Source organism: Bos indicus x Bos taurus, chromosome 9 (genome assembly GCF_003369695.1).
Source record: "Bos indicus x Bos taurus breed Angus x Brahman F1 hybrid chromosome 9, Bos_hybrid_MaternalHap_v2.0, whole genome shotgun sequence".
NCBI lineage: Eukaryota > Metazoa > Chordata > Mammalia > Artiodactyla > Bovidae > Bos > Bos indicus x Bos taurus.
In genome coordinates, this window is record NC_040084.1 from 38,076,122 (window position 1) to 38,103,803 (window position 27,682).

A 27,682-nucleotide genomic window follows, 5' to 3' on the forward strand; every position below is an offset into this window, starting at 1 on the left:
TCTGTTATTTTCTCCAATTTACTGATGAAGATAATAATATTAGAGAAGTCAGTAAGGTCCAAACATCACATGTAAGTGGAGACGCTGTGATGAGAAACTAGGCAGTTATACTCCAGAGGCCACACTCTTAAAGACTTCATAGCCTCAGAAAGTCAACAATATGAACCTCACTTATTTAAACATTATTCATTTTCAATAACCATTGGAGGTGGCTACAATATTGTTTTAAAACCACAGGCTATTCATGAATATCTTAAAATCTCCCTTGAACTAATTTATATTTCCAGCCTCTTGTAACTGTTCTGTGAAGTGTCCCCTTTGATTCTACTTCTACATCAACCTTCGTGATTCAAAGAGAGTTGCTCTGTTGTACACGTTCTGAATTTGAAGAATTAGGGATTCTGCTCACATTTCCCATGATTTAAAACATTTTAGGTATGTCTTTATTTGCTGTTCTGTTTCCTTTTAATTCTTTTTAATAAGCCCTATTTTCTTCCTATTTGTACTGATATAGAATCCACTTACCCACTTTATCAAACAATTATTAATCTTCAGTTTATTCTCTGTAATATTACTGCTCCTTTATCCTTTAAGATACGGCAAATTAGAATTACAAAACTTCTAACTTTAAGTAAAGCCAAACTAAATGCTTTCAGTTTTGCTTCTTTCCTGGTAATGCTTTTTAACACTAAGTATGTTGCTGTTGTCGCTTCCCTGGTGGCTCAGCAGTGAAGAATCTGCCTGCCAATGCAGGAGACACCAGTTCAATCCCTGGGTCAGGAAGATTCCCTGGAGAAGGAAATGGCAACCCATTCCAGTATTCCTGCCTGGGGTAACCCCATGGACAGAGGAGCCCAGTGGGCTATATAGTCCATGGGTTCGCAAAAGAGTCGGACACAACTTAGCGGCTATACAACAACACCTTGGGTTAGTTCAAGAAACAGGCAATTCTTTCTAGAAAGCTTTCCTAGGTTTTAATTTGTAATACATTCCTTTCCAATTATTGCTTGCATTCTTTTCTAGGTACCTCATATTGACCAACATTAAGTTTTAAAAATTCAAATACTGTTATCCTGAATTTTTAAAAATTCACTAATGAAAAGTTTTAACAAAAATGCTGAGTTTTGATGGTATTATTGACCTTTCAGATTCCTTTCTGCACATGGTAGCTTAGTAAACACTGAGACTGAGATATCTGCTCTCAGGTATATGAATCTGAAGAGACAAAAAAATGCAAATTAAGGAAATAGCCTGAAAAATTAGCTTCCAAACTGTTCATTTATCAAAGTCTGCTTAATCCACTGCTTCCTAAATGATAGGTCTCAGAACACTAGCTCCATACTATTAAACCTAATGCATCTACTGTTTTGGATATCAGTAATTAAACAAGTTAGACAAGTTTTTCGGAGAAGGCAATGGCACCCCACTCCAGTACTGTTGCCTGGAAAATCCCATGGACGGAGGAGCCTGACAGGCTGCAGTCCATGGGGTCTCGAAGAGTCGGACATCATTGAGTGACTTCACTTTCACTTTTCACTTTCATGCATTGGAGAAGGAAATGGCAACCCACTCCAATGTTTTTGCCTGGAGAATCCCAGGGACGGGGGAGCCTGGTGGGCTGCCGTCTATGGGGTCGCACAGAGTGGGACACGACTGAAGCGACTTAGCAGCAGCAGACAAGTTTTTATACGCCAGATCTCAGTTCTTTGATTATACTTAAGTTCATTATGAATTTCCAAGAGAAAACATGATTTGAACTATTTCCTGCATTCCGTTGGCCCCAGAGCCCTTTTATTCACAAACTTGCTCTCAGTTCTACTGTTCTAAGCACACACACTGGGAAATGCACAGGTAACCATTATGTTCCACAACCTACATTCTGAAACTAGAATGATTTCAACTTATATAATGTCTAGCAGAGGATAATCTAGGTACCATTTTATATAAGGATCTATTCCTTATATATAATTAGAAGGACTCTGGAGATGGTCAATGCAGAAAAGGACATTACTGAGCAGAGATGAAGCAGGGTGACAGGTAACACATGCAATCTATTATCAATATAAGCTGAAAACTTAGCTAATTAACTTAATCAACTTTTCTCTTGTTTTCATTCCACTGTAAGCATTTGAAATGATCGTGACTTTTTTCACTAAAATTCAACTACTTCCATTTTACTGTCATATACATTAACACAGACAAAAATAGTATGTAATAAAGTTTTCCGTTCCATTCAAAGTATTTAAGTCATTAAACCATTGTGCTAATAGTGTCTGCAACAGACCAACAAAAAACTGGCTTTCTTTAGAAAGAATAAGTCTTCAACTGACTCACTGGGTATTTTTCTACCAAAAGTCATTAAGTTTCCTAAGATTTCTTTAAAATCTATGGAAACAGGAAAACTGCCATTTTTTAAAAATACATCATTCTCACTTATATCAAATTGTTGAACTTGTATAAAATTTGTTTATAACGTGCCACAGCATGGTGTTAGTTGCTCAGTCATGTCCAACTCTTTGTGACTCCATGGACTATAGCCCACCAGGCTCCTCTGTCCAGTGGAATTCTCAAGGCAAGAATATAGGTGTGGGTTGCTATTCCCTTCTCCAAGCGGTCTTCTTGAACTAGGGATCAAACCCAGGTCTCCTGCATTGCATGCAGATTCTTTACCATCTGAGCTACAGGGAAGCCCAACATGTGCCAAGCAATTAAAAATATGAACAAATGTTCATCCTCTGATTATAATATGAAGGAGCTTAAAAACCTTAAAATAAGTTAAGGATTTAAAATTTTTAAAATGCTAGCACCACTAACTCCTTTTCTTGTGTAATACTGCAAGTGCTGCAGAGCTAAAATGCCTTTTCTTATCCAATAAGATCTTAGCTTCAACAAATATCTTCAGTTCCTAAGGGTAAAATTTGATGTGCCTTCTTTAAAGATAACTTTTGACCAAAGGGAGAGAGATATATCCAGATGTATGGTGAGATTGCAGCAGTTCTGAGCCGTGTCAGTGACCTGGAATTTGTAGCATCATTCCCTTGGATACTGAGGAAGATTCTGCATGTGCTATTAGAAATACAAATAGCAGTGATATCAAATGATAGAAGTCAACAATGAACAAGACTTTTTGCTTAGAAAAGGTGAGAGGGTACAGGGTAAAACGGAGAAATAATGAGAAAGTAAGAAGCACAGAAGAAAAGTTTCACCTCCTTAGAAAATGTCTTTTCTGTGGATACAGTAATTTTCTCACCACAGAACAATTAAAGGCAAATAAGACTGCAGAAGAAACACTAGAGGGGCAGATAATGGGATACAAGGGGAAAGAGTACTATTTTTCACTATGTTCACCATTAGTTTTCATTTTTTTAACAAGGAAAGTATTTTTAAATAAAACAAATATATTTTTTTTAACTTCTGAGTTTGAGGGATTAAAGTCTCAAGCAAGGAACAAAAAGTAAAGGAGAAATAAGACCATAAAGCATCCCGTTTCATGCAGCCCATCCAGGGGTAAGATGCCAGGCTAATTCCAAAAACAGGATTAGGCCAATGGAGGCAAGATGAGACCCAACCCTCACTCTTCCTACAACAAGATTTGAAGAAGGATTTGTTTTTATGCCTAAATTTATTGCAAATTCCACAACTGCACAGATAGTGAGTGCAAGGAAATACGACAGTGCATTATCAGTTTTAGTCAGGAATGGAAAACTCAAACAAAATACCCATAATGCATTGGCAGTGAACACTCAAGTGGAATATCAAAAATCTTCCTAATACAGTAGTAAAGTATCAATACAATCACTGGGTCTCAAGTAATAAGTAATGTGGTGAACATTTTTAAATAAAGTATTACCACTCCCAAAACTATAGTTCAAAAAGATGTGTGCATCCCAAAGTTCATAGCAGCACTACACAATAGCCAAGATATGGAAACAACCCAAACGTCCATCCACAGATGAAGGAATGAAAAGAATGGGGCAGAATACTATAAAACAGAATGAAATAATGCCATTTGAAGCAACATGGATAGACCTAGAGATTATCATACTAAGTGAAATCAGTCAGGTAGAGAAAGACAAATATCTACGATATTCCACACTATACCATATGATACCACGTGATATACTCCACTTATATTTGGAATCTAAAATATGATAAAATGAACTTATCTACAAAATAAAAAACAGACTCAGAGACACAGAGAATAGACTTTTGGTTGCCAAGCAGGGAGTGCGGGTCAGAGAGGGAAGGACTGGGAGTTTGGGATTAGCAGATGCAAACTATTATATACTGAATGGATAAACAACAAAGTCCTACTGTATAGCACAGGGAACTATATTCAAAATCCTATGTAAACTATAATGGAGAAAAATATTAAAATGAATGCATATATATGTATGTATAATTGAATCACTCTATTGTACAGCAGAAATTAACACAACACTGTAAATCAATGATTCTTCAATAAAAAAGTCATCACTCCTTAAACTACGAGTCTTATCAGAACACTTAAAAATGAGATCAATTACTCCTTTCTGTAACATACATCTGAAACCTCCAACTTTTATTAATCATAAATTTTCTCAACATATGAATGATGTTAAAGGATAAAAGTTCACTTTCATTGTTAATTTATATGCATATATGTATATATATTTAAAATAGTAAAACAGCCACTGTGTCAACCACCACTCATAATTTTAAAATATTAGTCTGCACATTTGACACTAATCCTTTTTCTTCACTCAAGGAAATAAACATTAAAACTCAAATCACCTTTCCCCAAATTTGTTCTCTACCCTTCCCGTCCCCAGAAAACCATTAACCAGAATTTATTATACATAGATATTTTTATATATTCATAAATATATTTACATATATTTATATATATAACTCAAGCCATTTAAAAAAATAATCATGCTACACCACATATATATATCAATGTGCAATTTTGGTAATTTTTACTTAAAGAATGCCATCGCTAAATATTTTTGTGCAAGTTGTATTTTTATTAAACATTATTTTTCATCTAATCTATCCATATTGGTACACAGACCTAGTTTACTCATTTCAACTACAGCAGAATATTCAAATTTTATTTTCAATGTACTTCTTAAAGAATTTCACCACGTTAAATGTTTTCGTATAAAGGCCTTTTCTTCTGTCTCCCTTTTCCACTCCTTTTCTGGTCTTTCTGACCAAATATACACACACACTCAGAAGTTTTATTTTAGGGTTCTCAAATCCCAGATTCTTTGGAGTATGTTCTGGAATCAGGCTCCCTGGGTCTAAGTATACAACAGGCTGAGACGCAGAGTATGGACAGGAAATACCTGGATTTTTGTCAGGATCCCCTCGGGTGCAGTAATTATATATAACTCAGAACGTGTTTGCAACTGAGTGTGAACCTGAGAAAATTTATCAGCTATGTTTGGAATGTCACGCCAATTTTTCCAAATGGTTAATAGTTAAAATGGCACTTCAGGAACAAGAACTAACAGATAGGGTATACAGATTGTTGACTTAATAGGGTGTTTTCATTGACAATGCTTTTCAGCTGTGCAAATTGGAAAGGAACGTGAAAAGGAAGGGTGAGCTCATCAATTCACTCAAAAAACTAAACTCTCATAAAGTTTTGCTCTTGGAGTTGAGATTGCTTTGGATGAAAAAATGCTGCAACCTCCCTGTTCCCAATTCCCATTTGTTCCATTTCTGGATTTCATTAACATTACATTCTTTTCCTTCACACACACACACACATACACACACACAAACACACACACAGAGACATTTCCAAGGTCAAATTATAAACCTGAATATTCAAAATAATTTAACTATATTTTTATAAGATTATATTTGTCCCATATATTGTGACAAATCTTACTTCTACATTTATGCTTCAAAACAGAATGTCAATTAAAATAATTAAGTGCCAAGCTAATTATTGGCGCAAATCAGCTCAAGCTAATTTTCATCTCCTCACCTGAAAAATATCATGATTTACTTTATAATTACCAAAGGCTACTGATTATATTTATGGAAATTTATACATATATATATATAGTGATTCTATATTGCACATTTAATGTGGGTAACGCTGTGCCATAGATGCTATAAAACAAAATCAACAATCACAAAAGCAAAAATGATTCTTTATCTCAGGGAGTTTACATTCTAATAAGTGGAATGCTGCTGCTGCTGCTGCTAAGTCACTTCAGTCGTGTCCCACTCTGTGCGACCCCATAGACAGCAGCCCACCAGGCTTCGCCGTCCCTGGGATTCTCCAGGCAAGAACACTGGAGTGGGTTGCCATTTCCTTCTCCAATGCATGAAAGTGAAAAGTGAAAGTGAAGTCGCTCAGTCGTGTCTGACTCTTCAGTACCCCATGGACTGTAGCCTACCAGGCTCCTCCGTCCATGGGATTTTCCAGGCAAGAGCATTGCCGTGGGTTGCCATTGCCTTCTCCAAATAAGTGGAATGACACAGTTAGAAATAAGTAGCATTGGCTATTAATATATTTTAATAGGCAAGAAGGGAGAATTTTATCCAGGAAGAAAGAAATGCAGCTGGAAGTCCAGGAAGAGTTCTGTCAACTATACTCATCAGGAAGTGAGGCGCCATGGAACAGGATAGGATTAGAGACTGGGAATTCTCAAATATCTGTCTCCACCCTGGCTCTACTCTTACTGACTTAGCATCATGCCTGACACATAGCAGATGCCAATGAAAATTTGCTGACTTATTGAGTGGACTCGAGAGCATCAGTTTCTCATAGTCTTTGTTCCTCTCCCAAAAATGGGGATAAAAGATAATTCATAAGGTTCTTCTGAGAATCAAATAAAATAATACATATGAAAACATATAAAGTCAGTTTTAAGGTGCTAAAAATATATTGCTTACCATTCTCTGAGGAATTTAAAAATAAGTTGCAGAATTTTTAAAACTCATGCATCAAAGTATGAAGGTAAATTTTCTAGGAAGAGCCTATGGTTGGGAACAGGAAAGAGAACCTTAGCTCACTGTTATCCTCTTCCTTTGGCCTCAACCACTCCCCAACCCACCTTCTTTCCTTCCCCAGGTCAGGAGATAGCTGACCTTCCAAACTTGTGATTTCCTTTCCCATGGGTGATTGGGACTTTTCCCAGGAGAATGTTAAAGAAAAACTACCTCCACACTAAAAACTGACCCCACAATGAAACCAATCAGTGTCTCCTTGATAAGCCCCAGTGCAACAGCCCTGAGGAAGAATTAACAACTGGATTTTGTAAAGCTGTGGCATTACCTGTGACTTTAAATTCCCATTCTAAACCAAACTGCTTGCTAAAAACACTGGAAAGCCTGCATGTATATTAGATGCAATTCTTATGATCTCTGATAGCCTAAGGAAGGATACCCGGATTTAGAAATAAAGCACAGCACTGTAACCACAGTGATCAAAATGTAATGAGGAACTTGCCCTCACAGGTTAGATTTCTGAATCACAACCTTGGAGATAACATTCATTATCCCAGAATAGGAAAACATTCTGAGCATTGTTACATTGACCAAACCTTCTGCACAATTCCTCAAAATAGGCACTGTGTGACTACAATACGTCAGGGGATCATACTTCATGTGTTAATCTTTTCCTGATGTTCTCCTTCTACAGCATGTCAGTGGTGATGTAAAGAGTGATGACTCAACCAAAAAGAGAGATGACTAGGATTATCTGGAAAGAAAAAGAGAGAAAGAAATGATGAGACAGAGGGAAAAGAGAAAGGAGGAAGGGGAGGAAGGAGGGAGGTGGGAGGGAGGGAAGAATAAAGGAAAGAACTGGAAATAGGGTGGTCCCCAGTGGAGAAGGTAAAATAAATTAGGCAAAATATGGGACAATGTATGGTGCACAAACTATCTTGGCATATTTGAGAGAGACTATTTTATTGGGGCTTTTACTCTTGACAGATTTACTATTTTACAAATTTACTATTTACTTGCCATTAAAACAGAAATTGTGTACATATTGATAACGTTGTTCAGTTGCTAAGTTGTGTCTGACTCTTTATGACCCCATGGACTGCAGCACTCCAGGCTTCCCTATCCTTCACAATCTCTCAGAGTTTGCTCAAATTCATGTCCATTGAGTTAGTGATGCTATTCAACCATCTCATCCTCTGTTGCCCCCTTCTTCTCCTACCCTCAATTTTTCTGAGCATCAGAGTCTTCTCCAATGAGGAGGCTCTTTCTATTAAGTGGCCAAAGTATTGGAGATTCATCATCAGTCCTTCTAATGAATATTCAATGATTTCCTTTAGGATTGATTGATTTGATCTTCTTGAAGTTCAAGGGACTCTCAAGAGTCTGCTCCCACCACAGTTCGAAAGCATCAATTCTTTGGCACTCAGCCTTCTTTATTAATAATTATCCACAAATAAATCAACTTGGTTCTAGCTACACACCATTCTTCTCAAAGATGCCAATAAAATGTTGAGGTTACAAGCAAAACTAAAAGTTAAATAAGACCTTATAAATCTCCAGAAACTGCATGATTCATTTTTATCAATCTAACCAGTTAGAATCTTTTCAATCTTTGTTTAAATTGCTTCTTCCTCATATGTAAACACACCTAATACACTTATCATTAAGATGTTCTACAGAGTGTCCAACACACAGTATGTTCCCTTCCCCTTTCCCTGCTATCTTCTTTTCTTCTGTGGTATCTACATAAACTGGCGTGTAGGTAGTACCATAAAACAAGGTGGCAGGAGTAAGAAGAAGTGATTATGAAGGAAAGAAAAGAGGTGATTTTAGAAACAGAAAAGTTCTAGGGTAAGTAGTTTTCAAAAAGTATAAAGTGAGTTTCTGATGATATACAAGCTGTCTTCCTCAAAGCATCTTTCTTCTTTTACCCATCACCCAGTCCCCATTTCTTTGCGATCTTTATCTCTGTTTGCCTCTGCTTTCAAATGATTTTTTGTCTTTCTCTACTACTTTTTTCTCTTTTTCTTCTGTTTCCCTCTCAACATTGGAGACTACTGCTTTAAGACTGCTTCTTCTTTCCCATGGACTCTTTCATGGGAAGTCAATTTGTGGGTAAACTTCAGTATGCTGAGGTATAAGTGGATGAATGGCTTCCCAGGTGGCACAAGTGGTAAAGAACCTGCCTGCAGTCTGCCTGCAATGTGGGAAACCCGGTTCAATCCCTAGGTGGAAAATCCCCTGGAGCAGGAAATGGCAACACAATCCAGTATTTTTGCCTGGAAAATCCCATGACGGCTGGCTACAGTCCATGGGGTCACAAACAGTATAAGCTGACTGAGCAAATAACACATACATGCATGCCAATGCAGGAGACATAAAGACCCCGGTTTGATCCCTGGATTTGAAAGATTCCCTGGAGAAGGAAATAGCAATCCACTCCAGTATTCTTGCCTGGAGAATCCCATGGTCAGAGGAGCCTGGTAGGCAACAATCCATGGGGTCCCAAGAAGTTGGACACAAGTTAGTGACTGAGCATGCACACACTCACTCTTACACACACACACACACACACACACACACACAAGAGGATGCATACAGTGCCAGAGTCACCCACAGTGCATTTTTTTAACGTTAAGAGATTATATTTACAGATGCTTCACAGAGAAATCTGTCAGAAGCCCCCAAGTTTCAGAGTGGATCAGTTTCTAAAATACATACCTACGCTCCACTTGTGCGTGTTGCCATTTACTGGTCCTCCATGGTTCAGGCTTTTACAGTACCACCAAGTCCTCGGGTGTCTACCTTCTTTACCGCCCTTTTCCCAGCTCAATGGATAGACCAGGCTGCAGGACCCTGGAGCAGTCTGAGGTCGCAGAGCCAGCGCAATTGGCTGCGACGCAAGGTCAGTGTGAGGTCATCTCAAGGTCAGCGGAGGCACAGCCTCCACTTCTATTCCTGCCCTTTGGCCATGGGACAGAACACGGCCAATCTGGAGCTAAAGCAGGTTGTTTAAAAAAAAAAAGGTTTGAATCCACATCTTAAAGATCGTAAAGGGAATCACTCTTAGCAGATGGCGTTTTCCTACAGGAACAATACACTGGGATTTTCATTCCTAACCAGAGTCATCTTCAGATGATTCTTAAATATGACCAACAATGTCTTTAAAGTGAAGATACAGTAACTATAAACTACTAGAAATGGTAATGAAATTCCAAGTCCTAAGAAAGTGAAAGTGAAGTCGTGCCTGACTCTTTGCAAACCCATGGACTGTAGGGTATCAGGCTCCTCCGTCCGTGGGATTTTCCAGGCAAGAGTGCTGGAGTGGATTGCCATTTCCTTTTCCAGGGGATCTTCCCAACCCAGGAATCGAAGCCGGGTCTCCCGCATTGCAGGCAGACGCTTTACCGTCTGAGATTTTAACTGTATAAGTCATACAGATGATTGTACCGCAAATCCCTATTATAAAGTGTCTCTAGATAAAGACAGAGGATTGTCCTCAATTTAGTTTAAGCCTAATGTGCTAAGTATAAAAGCTTATGATTAAGCACTTCATAATTACAAATATAGTGTTTTTTGAGCTGAAAGCAAACAGAGAACTCATCTAGTTCAATAATGTACTCGGTCTTTTTTTACTGATGAAGAAATGAATCCTGTTTTATATCTTAGTGTAGAAAAGGGATTTATTTAAATATCTCAGGTCTCTTAAGAAAATAAGTCATGATGTTTAAAATGGTTTCATTTTACTGCATTGAGGAGTTAAAACTGCAGTATCTGTTAACTGAGTAGCACCAGGATGTGTAGTAGTCCCTGAGACAAAGCCAAAGATAAGTCAAGCAAACTGTAGAGTTTCTCAGATATTACAGCTAGGTGTAATTAGCTGTTCTCAGTATTCTTACTAAAAGTATTACTTTTCACCTCATGCCTACTTGTAAATGCCCATATACAAGGAAATGACCCAAGTTTTAGGACTCAGGAGTCATGAGCTTATTCTATTTCAACCTACAGGTGAAAGACCCATAACATCGACCAAGTGAAGGGCTTTTCAGCCCAAGTCACTTAGTCGTTACAGTTCACTCCTGCTTCCTGAATTAAGCATGTCTGTGGATATAAAACCTATCAACTAAGAACACACTGGAAAATGAAGTAAATCATAAATGCCTATCAATTTACCAATTCTGAAAAACCACTCTTTTATTCACAAAATGAGTACTGATTGTCTTCAAACTGACTTATCTGTATAAGCCTCTCTCCTGATCAACTATGACATAACAAAAGGAATCGCAAATTAAAAAAAAAAAAAAAAGGAATCTTAAATATATAACCTGTGTGTTACTAGCTATGTTTTGCTCTTTGAGTCTCACGAGCTATTCAGTTAACATTTCTTTAAAACTATGCAATTAACATTTGAAATAATAAGAACAACACTTGCAGGCAGGTGATGTGGAAGCTATATTCTCCCAAGGACTCTTAACTCTACAGTTTTGTATGAAGCAGCATCTGGTAAGACATGCTGAGTGTAGGAGACATGCAATGCACTTGTCTGATGAGCTGTGGAAGAATTTTCCTGTGGAATGTACATTGTGTCTCTTCTCTGAAGTTTTCAAAAGTGTTTTCTGATCATACACTTATTCCTCTTATTTTTGCAAAAGGTAAGAAGTAGATGAATTTTGCCGGAGAAGGCAATGGCACCCAACTCCAGTACTCTTGCCTGGAAAATCCCATGGACGGAGGAGCCTAGAGGGCTGCAGTCCATGGGGTCGCTGAGGGTCGGACACAACTGAGCGACTTCACTTTCACTTTTCACTTTCATGCATTGGAGGAGGAAATGGCAATCCACTCCAGTGTTCTTGCCTGGAGAATCCCAGGGACGGAGGAGTCTGGTGGGCTGTCGTCTATGGGGTCGCACAGAGTCAGACAAGACTGAAGTGACTTAGCAGCAGCAGCAGATGAATTTTGCTTCTGTTTTCAGAAGACTCAGGAACCTGAGATCACTGCATATTTCAGAAAATGTTACCCCATAGGGCTAGTGGTACATCAAATAATAAAGCTAGACCATAGGACAATCCCTGTGGCTCAGTCCCTGTGGTTCATAGGGTTTCCCTGGTGGCACAGACGGTAAAGAATCTGCCTCTGATGCAGGAGACCTGGGTTCAATCCCTGGATTGGGAAGATCCCCTGGAGAAGGGAATGACAACCCACTCCAGTACTCTTGCCTGGAAAATTCCATGGGCAGAGGAGCCTGGTGAGCTATATGGGTTGGCAAAAAATCAGACACGACTGAGCAACTAACACACACACACACAAATAGGACAATCATAATGATAAATTTCATACAGCACTGAGTCCCTCGTATAAATTAAAACACAAGTGGTGAACCCCTCCTTACAACAGAATGACAATAGAAAGGTAACTAACTAATATGGATGGAATACTGGCATTAGAAAATCCCTTAGCTGCTAAAACTAGAGGATTAAAATCTAAAGCATTCCCCCACCTCAGCAATACTGGAATAAACTACCATTATGTAGCTTCTGATACAATACACTGAGAAAGACACAGCATCACTTCAGTGATATTCCTTCCTAAATACTTTATAACCTGAATCTAATCATGAGGAAACTAGACAAACCCAAATTAAGGAACGTTCTACACAATAAAAGACCTACTTATACTTTTCAAAAATCTCAAGGATGAGAAAAACAGGGAAAAAATGTAAAACTGTAAACTAAAGAAGACTAAAAGGACATGAAAAACTAACAGGACATAATAATTAAATGAAATTCATTTAATTTGGATTAGATTTTAGAGTAGGAAAATCTGTAAAGGATATCATGGAACATTCAATGAAATTTGAATATGTACTATGAATTAGAGTATGCATAAATGCCGAATTTTAGAATTTTAACAAATATACTGAATATACTGTGATTGTAAAAGAGACTGTACTCATTCTTAGAAAATAACCACTGAATTTTTAGAGGTAAAGTGGTATGCTGCTGCTGCTGCTAAGTCGCTTCAGTCGTGTCCGACTCTGCGCGACCCCAGAGACAGCAGCCCACCAGGCTCCCCCGTCCCTGGGATTCTCCAGGCAAGAACACTGGAGTGGGTTGCCATTTCCTTCTCCAATGCAGGAAAGTGAAAAGTGAAAGTGAAGTCGCTCAGTCGTGACCGACCCTCAGCGACCCCATGGACTGCAGCCCTCTAGGCTCCTCCGTCCATGGGATTTTCCAGGCAAGAGTACTGGAGTGAGGTGCCATCGCCTTCTCCGGTAAAGGGGCATATCTCCTTTCTATTCTAAAATGCAGGTAGATGGGTGATAGATGATATAGAAAGTTTAATTAAACAATTACTAATCTGGATAAAAGGGGTGTGTGTGTGTGTGTGTGTGTGTGTGTGTGTGTGTGTGCGCACGCGCACCCACGTGCACCCTTTCAACTCCTTGGAAAATTTGACACTACGTACAAGTTAAAAAGTAAATTAAAAAGTCTGCTAAGATCAGCCCTCTAAAATACCAACAGTCCAGGTTTGACAGCTCTTCAATTACTAACCATTTATTTTTCCCAGACCTAAGGGATTTCTTGGGTGAGAATTTTCATCACTGTAACCAGGAACGTCCCAGCAAACCAGGGGAAATTTGAGACCCGACCCCCAATATGCAGGGTGAGAATTCACATTGGACATGGACGAGAGGAGTTTCCTTGCTGTTTCATTTGAATGCCGAGATCTATGCATTTATAGAAGCATCAAATCAATGTAAGAGAAAACTATTAGGATGAGAAAAGAAGATAGGAATTGTACTATTGGAGAGTTTGGCTTGCTAGAGTAGTCATTTGTTAGAGGAAATAGCAGAAGTAGATATTTACTACACACTTTCTTTGTAAAGAAAGACATTTAGCCTGTACATGTGTAAGTTCCATCATCCAAAAATATAATAAATATGCAAAATTCTTTACTTGAATTTAAAGAGTGCCTCTTTATGTGAAAGATTAAAGGAAACTGATTCCTCTCTTGGTGGTGTTTAGTCTCTAATGAATGAACTTCAATTTATTTCAACTGAGACTACATTTTAGCATCCCATCCAAGGCACAGTACCTACCATTGCTGGTATGCATGGTACACTGATTGGTTCTAAAGGGAAAACAGATGAATAGTGTAATTGTATTTTTAAAACACTGAAAACATCTTTGATGCTTGGAATGTCACTTCATTTTTTTTTTTTTTTTTGCCAAAAAATAATGCCAATTTTTCTTTGATCTTAAGAAAATACTGCAAGTTTAAAGCAAGGTTTTCAGAGATTATTATGTATTTCACTTGAGAAAAATTTTGGAAAATACAGGCCAAAATTTCATATTACTACCATCAATTCAACTTAAACCTTTTTGTAAATAGATGTTAAGCTGAATGTGAAAAAAGAAATTCTGAAGGATTTTTCTGCAAGCATGGCTCAAGTGTCTGCCTTCAAAGTCTCTTTTAAAGAAAGTTAGCAAATAGACTGTTGAGTTACACAAATATCTTCACATAAATACTTTCTCCCCATGGGCCACAACTATACTTCTTAGACTTTGAAACAAAACCTAAGAGAAACATCCTTTATTTTTCAACTGAGTTTTTCTTTTGGAATTGCAACATTGCCTTGAGGAAGGTAATTGGACTGGAATCCTAAGATATTTTTTGAATCTCAGTTTCCCTAATTATTGGTCTTAAGATAGAACAAGTCCTATGAGCCTCTGAGCCTGTTTACATACCTGTGAAATCATAATACAATAACACTTGACTTATCCACCTCACAAAGGATGTTTAAAGCATCCACTGTAATAATGTATAAGAAAATAATTTGTAAACTTTGGTTATGATCCTTTTGGATCATAGTTCATATATATCACCCAAATACTGTCCTGATAGTGTTTACAATAGTTTTGACTCAAAATGTTTTCATTTCATTTTACCTAGCTTCAAGATAACTGTATTAAGAACAGACTAGATTGTGTGAGAAATTCACGTGTGCTGCTATAAGGGGCAAAATATGACTCTCTCCTTAATGAGGAGATAACACATGTTTAGGGCTTCCTAGGTGGCTCAGTGGTAAAGAACCCACCTGACAATGCAGGAGACACAGGAGATGCAGGTTTGATCCCTGGGTCAGGAAGATCCCCTAGAGAAAGGAATGACAACCCACTCCAGTATTCTTGCCTGGAAAATCCCATGAACAGAGGAGCCTGGTGGGATATAGTATATGGGGGTCACAAAGAGTCTGACACAACCTAGTGACTGAACACATAATACACATTCTACAACAAGGGATGAACTGGAGATTTTCAACAATGAGTTGCTGCCTTTATTAAGGCAATACCTGTCAACAAAACCTTCCATCAAAGCATCTCTGGCTCTGCTACCAGCAGCTCCAGGGTGGTTTTTCTTGAAGGATTAACTCTTAGCAAAGACCTTCTATGTAATTCCCATTTGTTTCTCAGTGGTCTCAACACCTTCCCTGAAGAGTGACCCTGGTCAGCTCTCTGAAGGATCTCCATGTTTTTTGGCAGTTCACAGTCCAGGGTCACTGTCTTAATATCATCTGTCCAACAAGTATTTATTATATTCCCACAGTTTTCCCAATACTGAGCTTAATGATTGGGATAAAAGTAAGCAAAACAATATGAGAAACTTATAGGCTAATGTTAGCCACAGACCCACTTCCATGCCTTGCTGACCCTCAGGTAACTGTCAACTCTTAAGGATCCCAGCTAAAACCAGAACTAAAGATTATGAGCAAAATAATGGATATATTTTTAATTCACCAAGTTTTAGAGTGATTAGTTAAATGGCAAAAACTAATGAAATAATAATAAATAAGGATGAAATAAATATAGTTTGTAAGAAACTACGTAATCATATTGCTGCTGATGATAGAAATGGCCATTATCATGGAGCAAATACTGGCAGTCATATATGCCACATTTAGTGAGAGATGTTTAGGTTTTACAGTAATGCATTTTTAGCTTATATTAGTCACATCAGTCTGTCATAACAAAATACCATAGACAGGGTGCCTTAAACAGCAGAAATTAATGTTCTCACAGTTCTTTCACATGGTCAAGTGAACTCTGGTGTCTTTTACTCTTCTTTATAAGGGAACCAACCCTACTGGTTTAGGGGTCCACCTTTCCTCACTGAATATTTATCACCTCCTTAAAGGTCTTATATCCAAATACAGTCACTTTGTGGGAACACAAACATTCAGTCCATACATAAAAAGCACTATTATTGTTGAAATTCCTATAGTAAAATTCACTTTGTTATTGCAAGATGGAAACTTTCTAACCCTTAACTCTCTTTTCCCTGTTAAACAATTGCTTTTGATAACACAGTTTCTTAGTAATGCAACTTTTGCAATATTAAGCTGAACACATTATAAAAATTGTTCTTGCTAAAATGTTTGCTATAGAACCCAATATTTTATGAAGACAAAACATTATATTGGAATAAATAACCTTAGCTTTGGTAGCTTTTTAGAAGTAAAGATAGTCTTTAAAACAAGTAAGTCAAATTTGTTGTTTTACTCCTTAGAAGAACAATTCTCAGAGGTCTACAAATATATCTCATTTTTATTATTTCCGTTTCTTCTCATATATTTTTCTTTTCACATTTTAGAAATAAGATGTCAACCTTGTGACATTAATTGAATAACAAAATAGAAACAGTTATATTATGTAAATGGCAAAGAATGTTTAAAGTCTATTAGGTATTTGTTTATGCTCAGTGAAACAAGGCAGAGAGAGAAAGACAAATACTATATAATGTCACTTATACATGAAATCTAAAAACTAAAACTAGTGAGTATAACAAAAAAGAAACAGACTCACAGATAGAGAACAAGCTTGTGGTTACCAGTAGGGAGAGGCAAGTGAGGAAGGGCAAAATAGGGGTAGGGGATTAAGAGGTACAGACTGCTGGGTATAAAATAAATAGGTTACAAGGGTATATTGTATAACACAGGGAATGTAGCCAGTGTTATTCAATAATTATAAATGGAGTATAGCCTTTAAAATTTTGAATCACTGTTTAACACTTGAAGTTTACATAATTGTAATAATTGTAATCAGCGGATTCATGCTGATGTATGGCAAAACCAATACAATATTGTAAAGTAATTAGCCTCCAATTAAAATAAATAAATTTAAATTTAAAAAAATAAATAAATAAAAAGCAGAGACATTACTTTGCCAACAAAGGTCAAAAAATAATAATTATATAATTATAATTGCAAATCAATTATATCTCAGGAAAAAGAAAAAAGTCTATTAGATATTTGAAGACTATAAGTTTACCACAATGCATATAAAAAGGCATTTTTGCAAATTTTGTATTTCCTATAGTACAATGCTACAAAGATATCACTGGTATACTGTTTCACACTTGAAGTGTTTTGTATTGTTTTGTTTTAATAATTTTTTTAATGTTATTTATGTATTTATTTTATTTTTGGCCACACGGGTTCTTCACTGCTTTGCTCGAGTTTTCTCCAGTTGCCATGAGTAAGGACTACTCTGTTGTGGGGTGCGGGATTACATGTCAGTGGCTCCTCTTGGTGCAGAGCGTGGCTCTAGCCTTGTGGGCTTCAGCAGTTGCAACATTCAGGCTCCATAGCTGCAGTGCAGGGGCTTAGTTGCTCCACAGCCTGTGGAATCTTCCCAGACCAAGGATGGAACCCGTGTCCTGCACTGGCAAGCAGATTCTTAACCACTGTGTCACCAGCGAAGTCCCGTGTTTTGTATTTTAGGTGGTGCTCATGGTAAAGAACCCGCCTGCCAATGCAGGAGACATAAGAGACACAGTTTCAATCCCTAGGCCAGGAAGATTCCGCTGGAGGAGGGCATGGCGACCCACTCCAGTATTCTTGCCTGGAGAATCCCAAGGACAGAGGAGGCTAGAGGGCTACAGCCTATAGGGTCACAAATGTCAGACATGACTGAAGCGACTTAGCACACATTCACGCGAGGAAAGAAGACTAAAGTGTACAAAACAGTGGCTACATCTTAACACATAAAGAAATGGCCTGTTCAATTCAATAAATATTGTTGGCTGTCCACTATTATATTTTTCTCTTTTTTACTACACCAACATGAAGTTAAAGATATAGATTATTCTGTACCCTGACATCATGAAGATATTTTCATGTGTTAATAATTTTGCCTTTCACCCAGGCTTTATTTTGTGTATGATATAAATTAGGATTCTGATGTGTTGTTCATATAAATACATGTGGACTGAATAGAGTTTATGGAAAATATTGTTCATCCTCCACTAAACTCCCATGCCATCCCTGTCATACATGTCATACGTGCACATATGTGTGCGCATCTACTTTGGGGCTCTCCATTTTCATTAGTCCGTCTATCTACACCCATACCACATTGTCTTAATTAATATAGATTTGTAATAAATCTTTTTTTTTAATTTCCCCTCTTCCTACACCCTCACCTATAGTAGTCACAAATCTTATTTCTTTTTCTATGAGTTTCTTTGCTTGTTTGTTTGTAGAAGTGTAATTGACCTATGACACTAAATTAGTCCCTGATGCAATGGCACCCCACTCCAGTACTCTTGCCTGGAAAATCCATGGACAGAGGAGCCTGGTGGGCTGTAGTCCATGGGGTAGCTAAGAGTCGGACACAACTGAGCGACTTCACTTTCACTTTTCTCTTTCATGCATTGGAGAAGGAAATGGCAACCCACTCCAGTGTTCTTGCCTGGAGAATCCCAGGGACAGCAGAGCCTGGTGGGCTGCTGTCTATCCGGTCGCACAGAGTCCGACACGACTGAAGTGACTTAGCAGCAGCAGCAGCAGCACAACACAGTGTTTCCATATTTTTATATATGTATATCCAGGCAATAAGTCTTAATATACAGAAGAGCAAGTCTTTTTAAGACTGTATCTATGTGGTCTCTTGAATTTACATATACATTTTTTAATCAGCTTGTCAATTTTTATGGAAAAACCATGCTATGATTTTGACTAGGATTGCACTGAATCTATAATCACTTAAAGATAATTAACGTAACTTATTTTTTCACTTATTTAGGTATTGTTGAATATCTTTCACTTATATTTTAAATCTCCTCATAGAGTTCTTGAACATATTGTGTTAAATATGTTTTATATAATTTGTATGCTTGGTGATAGTACAAATAATATCTTTAAATTTTTTGTTTGTCAGTTCAGTTTGGTTGCTCAGCATTATCTGAGTCTTTGCGACCCCATGGACTGCAGCAACGCCAGGCTTCCCTGTCCATCACCAACTCCCAGAGCTTGCTCAAACTCATGGCCATTGAGTCGGTGATGCCATCCAACCATCTTATCCTCTGCCATCCCTTTCTCCTCCTGCCTTCAATCTTTCCCAGCATCAGGGTCTTTTCCAATGAGTCAGTTCTTCGCATCAGGTGGCCAAAGGATTAGAGCTTCAGCTTCAGTATCAAGCCTTCCAATGAATATTCAGGACTGATTTCCTTAGGATGGGCTGGTTGGATCTCCTTGCAGTCCAAGAGACTCTCAAGAGTCTTCTCCAGCACCACAGTTCAAAAGCATCAATTCTTTGGTGCTCAGCTTTCTTTGTGGTATAACTCTCACATCCATACATGAGTACTGGAAAAACCATAGCTTTGACTAGACAGACCTTTGTTGGCATAGTGATGTCTCTGCTTTTTAATATGCTGTCTAGTTTGGTTATAGCTTTTCTTCCAAGGAGCAAGTGTCTTTTAATTTCATGGCTGCAATCACCATCTGCAGTGATTTTGGAAGCCAAAAAAATAAAGTCTGTCACTGTTTTCATTGTTTCCCCATCTATTTGCCATGAAGTGATGAGACCAGATGCCATAATTTTTATTTATTGAATGTTAAGTTTTAAACCAGCTTTTGTTTGTAATCTTACTATTTATTACTGTTGTATATGAATGTAATCCCTGGAGGAGGGTATAGCAGCCTACTCCAGTATTCTTGCCTGGTGAATCCCCATGGACAGAGAAGCCTGATGGGCTACAGTCCATGGGGTTGCAGAGTCGGACAACAGAGAGCAACTAAGCACAGAATAGGAAAATAATAATTTTACTATATAGACTTCATTTGGCAACTTTGCTTTCCTCTTAATTTTGAGTAATTTACTTGTAGGTACCTATGGCCATTCCTTATACACAATTATATGATTTGCAAATAAGCTTTTATATTTTGTTCTTTTTAGTCATTAAACATATTTCTTTTTCTTGTGATAACACTGTCTAGAAACTCTGATAAAATATTGAATAAAAAGTTAGTACTTAGAATCTTGGTCTTTTTTTGCAAACTCAGAAGTAGAGCTTTCAGTTTGTTCTCCTCACTCTATATAAAATTTATTGTTGATTTTGAGTCAGTTCAGGTAATTCCCTTCTGGTTCTAATTTGCCAAGGACAGCAATATCAGTGAAGATTACATTTTACTGAGTGCTTTTTCTGCAATTGGTGAGGTAATTTTGTGATCTTCTTTAATCTTGTAGTATGGCAAATTATATTAAGATACATTTTAACATTAATACAAGTTTATCTTCCAGAAATAAATCCAAATTTGTCATGGTAGATTATACTATTATGCTTTATATATGTTCTAAATTCTCTTTGTAAGCATATTATTTATGATTTTTGTATCCTTGCTTCATAAATTCATAAATAAAATTTTCCAATGTTTTGTTTCCTTACTTTGTTACATGTTGGTATTGAAATTACACAAGCTTCATAAAAAAATTTTAGCACCCTGGAATAGTATAATTAAGATTGAAATATTTGTTCTGTGAACACTCCTAGAACATATGGGTAGAGAAACTGTGCTTGGAATTTTCTTAGTGGGAATATCTTTGGTTACTGATACAATTTTTAGTTATTATAATACTATCCAGATCTTCAAATTCTTCTCTAGGTAAATTTGCATGTATATATTATAGAAATTTGTCAGTTCAGTTAATATTTTTAAATCACCTAACATAAATTTTATGGCATATTTTCCATAAACTTGTCATAAATGTTAAAAATCCCAGAAATAGCCAAATAAGTTATAAACTTATGTCCAGACAAAAATCTGCACATAAATGTTTATAGCAGCATTGTTCATAATTGCCAAGACTTGGAAGCAACCAAATGTCTTTCAGTATGAATGGATAAATAATTCATGGCACATCTGTATGACAAGATATTATTCAGCAACACAAATAAATGAGCTATCAAGCCATGGGAAGATGTGAAGGAATCTTAAATGCATGTTGTTAAGTGAAATAATTCAATTTGAAAAGTCTGCATGCTATATGATTTCAACTCTGACATTCTTGAAAAGGTGAAACTGCAGAGACAACATAAAGATCAGTGGTTGCCAGGGGCTTGTAGAAGGGAAGATGGGATGACCAAGTGGAGCACAGAAAATTTTCAGGGCAGTGAAACTATTCTGAATGATACTGTGACAGCGAATAAGTGTCATTATACATTTGCCAAAACCCACAGAATATATAATGCAAACAGTGAACTCTGATGTTACTATCAACTTTAGTTAATAACAATGTGTGACTATAAGCTTATCAGTGGTAACAAATGTTCCACACCAATGAAAAATGTTAATAATTAAGGGAAACTACATTCAGGATAAAAGGGGTTATCTGGGAATCCTCTGTTATTTTCTGCTCAATTTTCTTTAAATCTAAAACTGCCTTATGATCCAGCAATCCCACTGCTGGGCATACACACTGAGGAAACCAGAAGGGAAAGAGACACGTGTACCCCAGTGTTCATCGCAGCACTGTTTATAATAGCCAGGACATGGAAGCAACCTAGATGTCCATCAGCAGATGAATGGATAAGAAAGCTGTGGTACATATACACAATGGAATATTACTCAGCCATTAAAAAGAAGACATTTGAATCAGTTCTAATGAGGTGGATGAAACTGGAGCCTATTATACAGAGTGAAGTAAGCCAGAAGGAAAAACACCAATACAGTATACTAACGCATATATATGGAATTTAGAAAGATGGTAACGATAACCCTGTATACGAGACAGCAAAAGAGACACTGATGTATAGAACAGGCTTATGGACTCTGTGGGAGAGGGAGAGGGTGGGAAGATTTGGGAGAATGGCATTGAAACATGTGAAATGTCATGTATGAAACGAGATGCCAGTCCAGGTTCAATGTCAATTTTTACTTAAAAAGAATAAAAAAAAAAAAAGAAAGAAAGAAAAATGTTAATAATTAAGGGAAACTACATTCAGGATAAAAGGGGTTATCTGGGAATCCTCTGTTATTTTCTGCTCAATTTTCTTTAAATCTAAAACAGATTTTAAATATAGTCCTTTGAATAAATAAATAAGCATTGCATTAATTTTCTTTTTCTCATATGATGCTTTCTAGTTTCCTTTATAATTGCATCAATCTTTAAATATATGTTTCCATTACTATATTACATTTTTATAATGATGGAATCCAAAGCTGTCTAAGTCCTGGATCCAGTTTCCTTTGCAAACTCTTTCTGTGTCATTAAAACACTACATTTTTTCCCTAATTGACTCACTTTTATGGGTATGTTACTTTGACAGACAATTTTAAGAAATGCTCTCATTAGTGTATGTTTCCTTCCTCAATAACTTTTTAAAAAATTAGAGTTCCATTATTGTTGCTAAACTGTGATATTTTTTAATAATTACTAAACACCAGGTGTGCCAACTAAGATAATTCTTAGCTTACCTTAGTGCACATTTGCCTGAATTGTTGACTGAATAAATTTATTTATTTACATTAACATAGTGGTCATATAAAGCCATCAGAACAGATATTTCACAGCTTTAGATAAGTCCCATAACCCTGATGGAATGGTGATATTTTTCCAATAAGTATGGGAAACAGAAAAGAATCAATTCAAGAAATTAAACAGAGACATATGTCTCAGGACGCTTTGAGAGTTCCACGTTCTCTTTCCTATTGAATGCAGCCCATGTGCACAAAGATGAAAGCTTGTGTATGTGGCCCCCTGATTGCATAAGAGAGTCTGGTTTTGTTTTATTTGAGATGTTTAGCTAATACAACTTTCCTAAACTTTAGAATTCAAGCCTCCTTTTTTCCTTTGGGCAGCTATTTTCCCCTCAAATTACAAATGATCTGTAAAGTGAAGGAAGTCATAAGATTGATTCTTTTGCACTGACTTAAGCAGCAAGTTCGAAATATCAGAATTATTTTATGAAATTCCCTGCAAGTAAGCAGAAAATTTGCTTGCTACTATTAGTTATATTTTTTATATTTGATTAGGAGGAATTTTCTTTTGTTTATTCTTTCTTTTATTTATTTGACCTGGAGGAACCATATGAATGAAGGACAAAGCAAAAATAAACTATCTTTCCATGTATATGTATGGCTGAGTCCCTTTGCTATCCACCTGAAGCTATCACAACATTGTTAATTAGCTATGGTGCTCAGTCACTTAGTTGTGTCCAGTTCTTTGCAGCCCCATGGACTGTAGCCCACCAGGTTCCTCTGTCCATGGAATTTTCCAGGCAAGAATACTGGAGTGGGTTTCCATTTCTTTCTCCAAGGGATCTTCCCGATCCAGGGATCAAACCCACACTCCCTGCACTGGCAGGCAAATTCTTTACCACTAGTGCCGCCTGAGAAGCCCGTTAATCAGTTATACTCCAATATACAATTAAGAGTTTAAAAAATTGAAAAAATATACATAAATCTTATACAAAAATATACAAAAATCTTAATACATACATTTTAGGTTTAGTTCATAATTCTAAGCTCTTTTATTTAGAATAAACTTGAAACTATTTCTACTTCAAACTCCTAAATATCGGGAACTATGGCACGAACAGTAAGAAGGAAGAAAATAAAAGTCTTTTCTCCCTCCTGTGGGCATGCAGCTATGTGTTGGACTTCACTGTACTTTTTTACCTATAGGTCTCCAGCACAAAATCTCTACTATATAGCTATTTGTACAAAATCTCTACTATATAGCTATTTGCTAACAAAATCAGTTAGTCACAAAGTTTAGAGCAGGAATTTTTTTAGCTTTCTTGAATTTAAAAAAAAAAGAAATGAGTCATAGTCCAATACCTATTTTTGTAAATGTCCTCTCAGATCCAAAGCTCAACTAAAAATCAGATTTCTCCACTAGGTTAGTTGCTTAGAAAACAGCTGTGGAATCACCATGATTGAATCAGTCAGGTCTAGTCAGGAGGAGAAACCACACCAAGTAGTCCAATAGAGGTTACTAACATAGGACACTAGTTACAAAGGAGTAGGAGCTAGAGACACTGAGGGAAAGGTGAGGATACTCAGAGTTTAGTGTCAATAGCCAGAGCCAAAAGTTATTCTAGAGCTGCAGAGACAAGGGAGGTGATGCTATCAAAGGTCTGAATACAGACCGTCCAGACAAAGGCCAAATCCACAGAGGAGCAGTCGCTCATGGAGTCAGAATTCAGATGGGAACTGGGGCTGTGGCAGAAATCTGCCCAGTGGAAACTGTGGCCACAGAACAGACTTCTAGAAAGAGATGGAATTATGGAGATTCCGATTATGCTAGAAATGCAATCCAAAGCCCAGGGAGATGGCAAAGAAGTAACCTGTCTTCCCTCCCCTAGTCCTCCAATTTCCCAGGTTTGTCACCCATTAGCTGCATCTACTTTGAAAATAATTGGGACTTCCCTGGTTGTCTAGTGGTTTAGAATCCTCTTGCCAATGTAGGGCACTTGGTTCCAATCCCTGGACCGGGAGGATTCCACAGGCCATGGGGCAACTAAGCCCATGTGCCACAACTACTGAGCCAGTGCTCTAGAGTCCACGAGCTGCATCTGGCCCCACAGGCCACAATGACTGAAGCCCAAGAACTCTAGAGCCTGTACTCCACAAGAGAAGCCATCACAGTGAGAAGCCTGTGCACTGAAACTAAAGAACAGCCCCGGTCACTGCAACTAGAGAAAGCCTATGTGCAGCAAGGAAAACCTGGCACAGTCAACTATTCGATTAATTAAAAAAAGAAAACAATTGGCAAAGGGGATGTAGAAAATCAAGTTCTCAGAGATCAGAACCTTGAGACACTGAGTAGGATTGCAAATGGACCCTTTCTCAAAGTGAAGTAGTCATGGTTTGGTGGGATTTAGTAAAACATGCAGAAGCTTGGAACTAGGAAAGGAGAAAGAAATGTAGGGTTGGAGAGTCCCATAGTAACTCAGAGTAACATTATAAGACAGAAATGTTCACATTATTAGTGTCTATATTAAGTTTTATAGCAAATAACAAAGGTTTCAGGAATGTTTTTAAAAGTGAACTCTTAAATCAGTAATAAATCTTGCTTATGCCCAAGTTCTTGTGATAGCAACCATCTATTGAACATGCATTATGTGCAAGGCACAGTGCTATATACACATTTTCTTATCTAATCCTCACAATAACTCTGTGAAGCAGATATGAGTATCTTCATTTTGCAGATAAAGGGACAAAGATATAAAATAGATTAAATAATTATCTGAGGTTACAATGGTAGTAAGGGGGAGAGTTTCTATGCAGACTCAGTTTTCCCAATCTCCAAGCTGTCAAGATCACCATGCAATTCTGCCCTAATCAGTGTTGGCCAAAGGGAGCTTCATTATGTGTTATTCATTATCACCTTTCTGGAGCAGATGGCTCTCTCCCACTTCCACAAGGCTGGCTCACAATAATGGTTAAAATTAAAAAGGTGTTTTACATCCAACCCACACAGAAGATGAAATCATTCCTACTTATGTGACCAATGACTTGTCTAAAAGTTGTATGTACATTTTTCTATCATCTCTTTCATCACCTGTGACTGTTCGTCTATAAGATGGCAAAGAGGACAGGTGCACTGAGGCAGGAAGGAGACATCCGTCTACTGGCAGTGATAGCAAGTCTTTTCCTCACCCAAAGCAACCTTTCAGACCTCCCTGGACTCCAAGCTCTTGCTGACTTTGCCCTGCCAGCCCTGAAGTAGAAAAACATCTGGTGTTCAAGATTGGCACACATTGTTACCTTGCCCTGGCCAAAGGAGGCTTATCTAATTACTATGTCCTCATCTTGCCTATTGGGCTAGAGCCCAAGCAGGGTCCATATGACTTAATTTGGTAACAAGACAGTAAGAGACATCACCTCCAGCAACGGGTCATTCCTGTGCAACTCAGCCAGGGCACCACTGCTGACATTAGAAATGCCTTCATTTCCCAGGGCACAGGAACAACAGATAGTGCTCTTGGGTATCTCAGAGCCCTCTGCCACCAAGCAGATGGCACTGCCAGGAGCAGAAACATATTTTCATGTTGAATTTGAAACAGGAGAGAAGCCTTTCCACAGAATTAAAAGGAATTTTCCTCTGTAGTTTGGAAGAGAGTTCTGGCCAGTAAAGCCATCCTTAATATTCCTGACAAGCCTGGCCGGAGGCAGTGTCGGAGCAGCAAAGAAGCAGAAGAGAATCTGTTCAGCAGGTGTCATTCTGGATGATTAAGCAAAGGGAGCAGGACTTTATGAATTTCACAGGAAGTAAGAGCGGCCTGATTTTAAAGAAACTACAATATCCCTTGGGTACTGGGGCCCTTCTTTTTCGTGCATTCCCTTGAACCCTACCTGCAGCAAAAGGCCTGAGATTGAATGGTTTTTGGAAAAAGTCCATTCTTGAATAAAAACTCCATTTGTTGAAAGCATGTCTGTCACCCAGATCCAAGTACAGCTTGTGTTTATCAACATTTTCAAAAAACATTTAGAGTATCAAAATCCAAATGCTTTTCCATGAAAGAAAAAAAAAGGTATGTGATGGATAGGGGGCAACACTAATTCTGATATTTTTATTTTAGACTAAATTAGGTATTTCTTTGAATAGTTAATCTGAAACAGCTTAATTACTGACTGATTAATATTTATTAACTTCTGATACACTATATAGTGTATATATGTTGTGTGTGTGAGTATAGTATGTGTATGTGTTTAGTAGGAAAGAGTGCAGTGTACTATACTGGAACTCTCTCAAAATTGCCTAAGACAATGGCATTTAAGAACCTTATTTTTAATGGGTATTAGTACTCATTAAAAATAAATAATAATAAAATATATGCTATATAGTAGTAAATCTAATCCTTACATATTTCTATATAATGCTACCCAGGTTACACTGGACATGTTTCTCAAAGAAATGTACTTCCAAGAAAAAGTAGTAAAGAGAGGAGAATTTCACCCATTGGGTATCATGAAACAATTTTCTGTCTCTGGGCCAGCACTCCATTGGGTAGAGATTCAAGTGTCCCTGTAACCGTGGATATGTCACTTAAGCCTGTCCCATTCACAGTCATTTCTCCAAAGTGTGAGGCAATTACTTCCTGAAAATACATTCCAGGTAGGAAAATGTAAAACAAGATGGTTGATGTTAATGTACTTTGCAAATAACAAAATGCTATACAAACTTAAGTTGCAAGAGAAATTCTTCTGAGTTCTTGTGCACCGGTTTAGATATACATACTCATCCATTATAAACACTTTCATACACACACACATATCCCTAGGGAAGGAGGGGTCATGCCATGTTATATGATTCACATTTTCTTATAAGGATTTTGATTCATGGACCATGAAAATTGTTGGAGGGGTGGGAAAGGAAGGCATATAGGTTCTATAGACTGGAGCAGTTGTCCTGGCCCCTATCCTACTGCTGAACTCTCTTAGTAT

General features: G+C 37.5%; 1 pseudogene; it reads left to right on the top strand.

Annotated features, from left to right (window-relative positions):
• Positions 1 to 26,467, top strand: part of LOC113898711 — a 148,591-nt pseudogene extending 122,124 nt beyond the window's left edge.
• Positions 26,468 to 27,682: the final 1,215 nt, after the last annotated feature.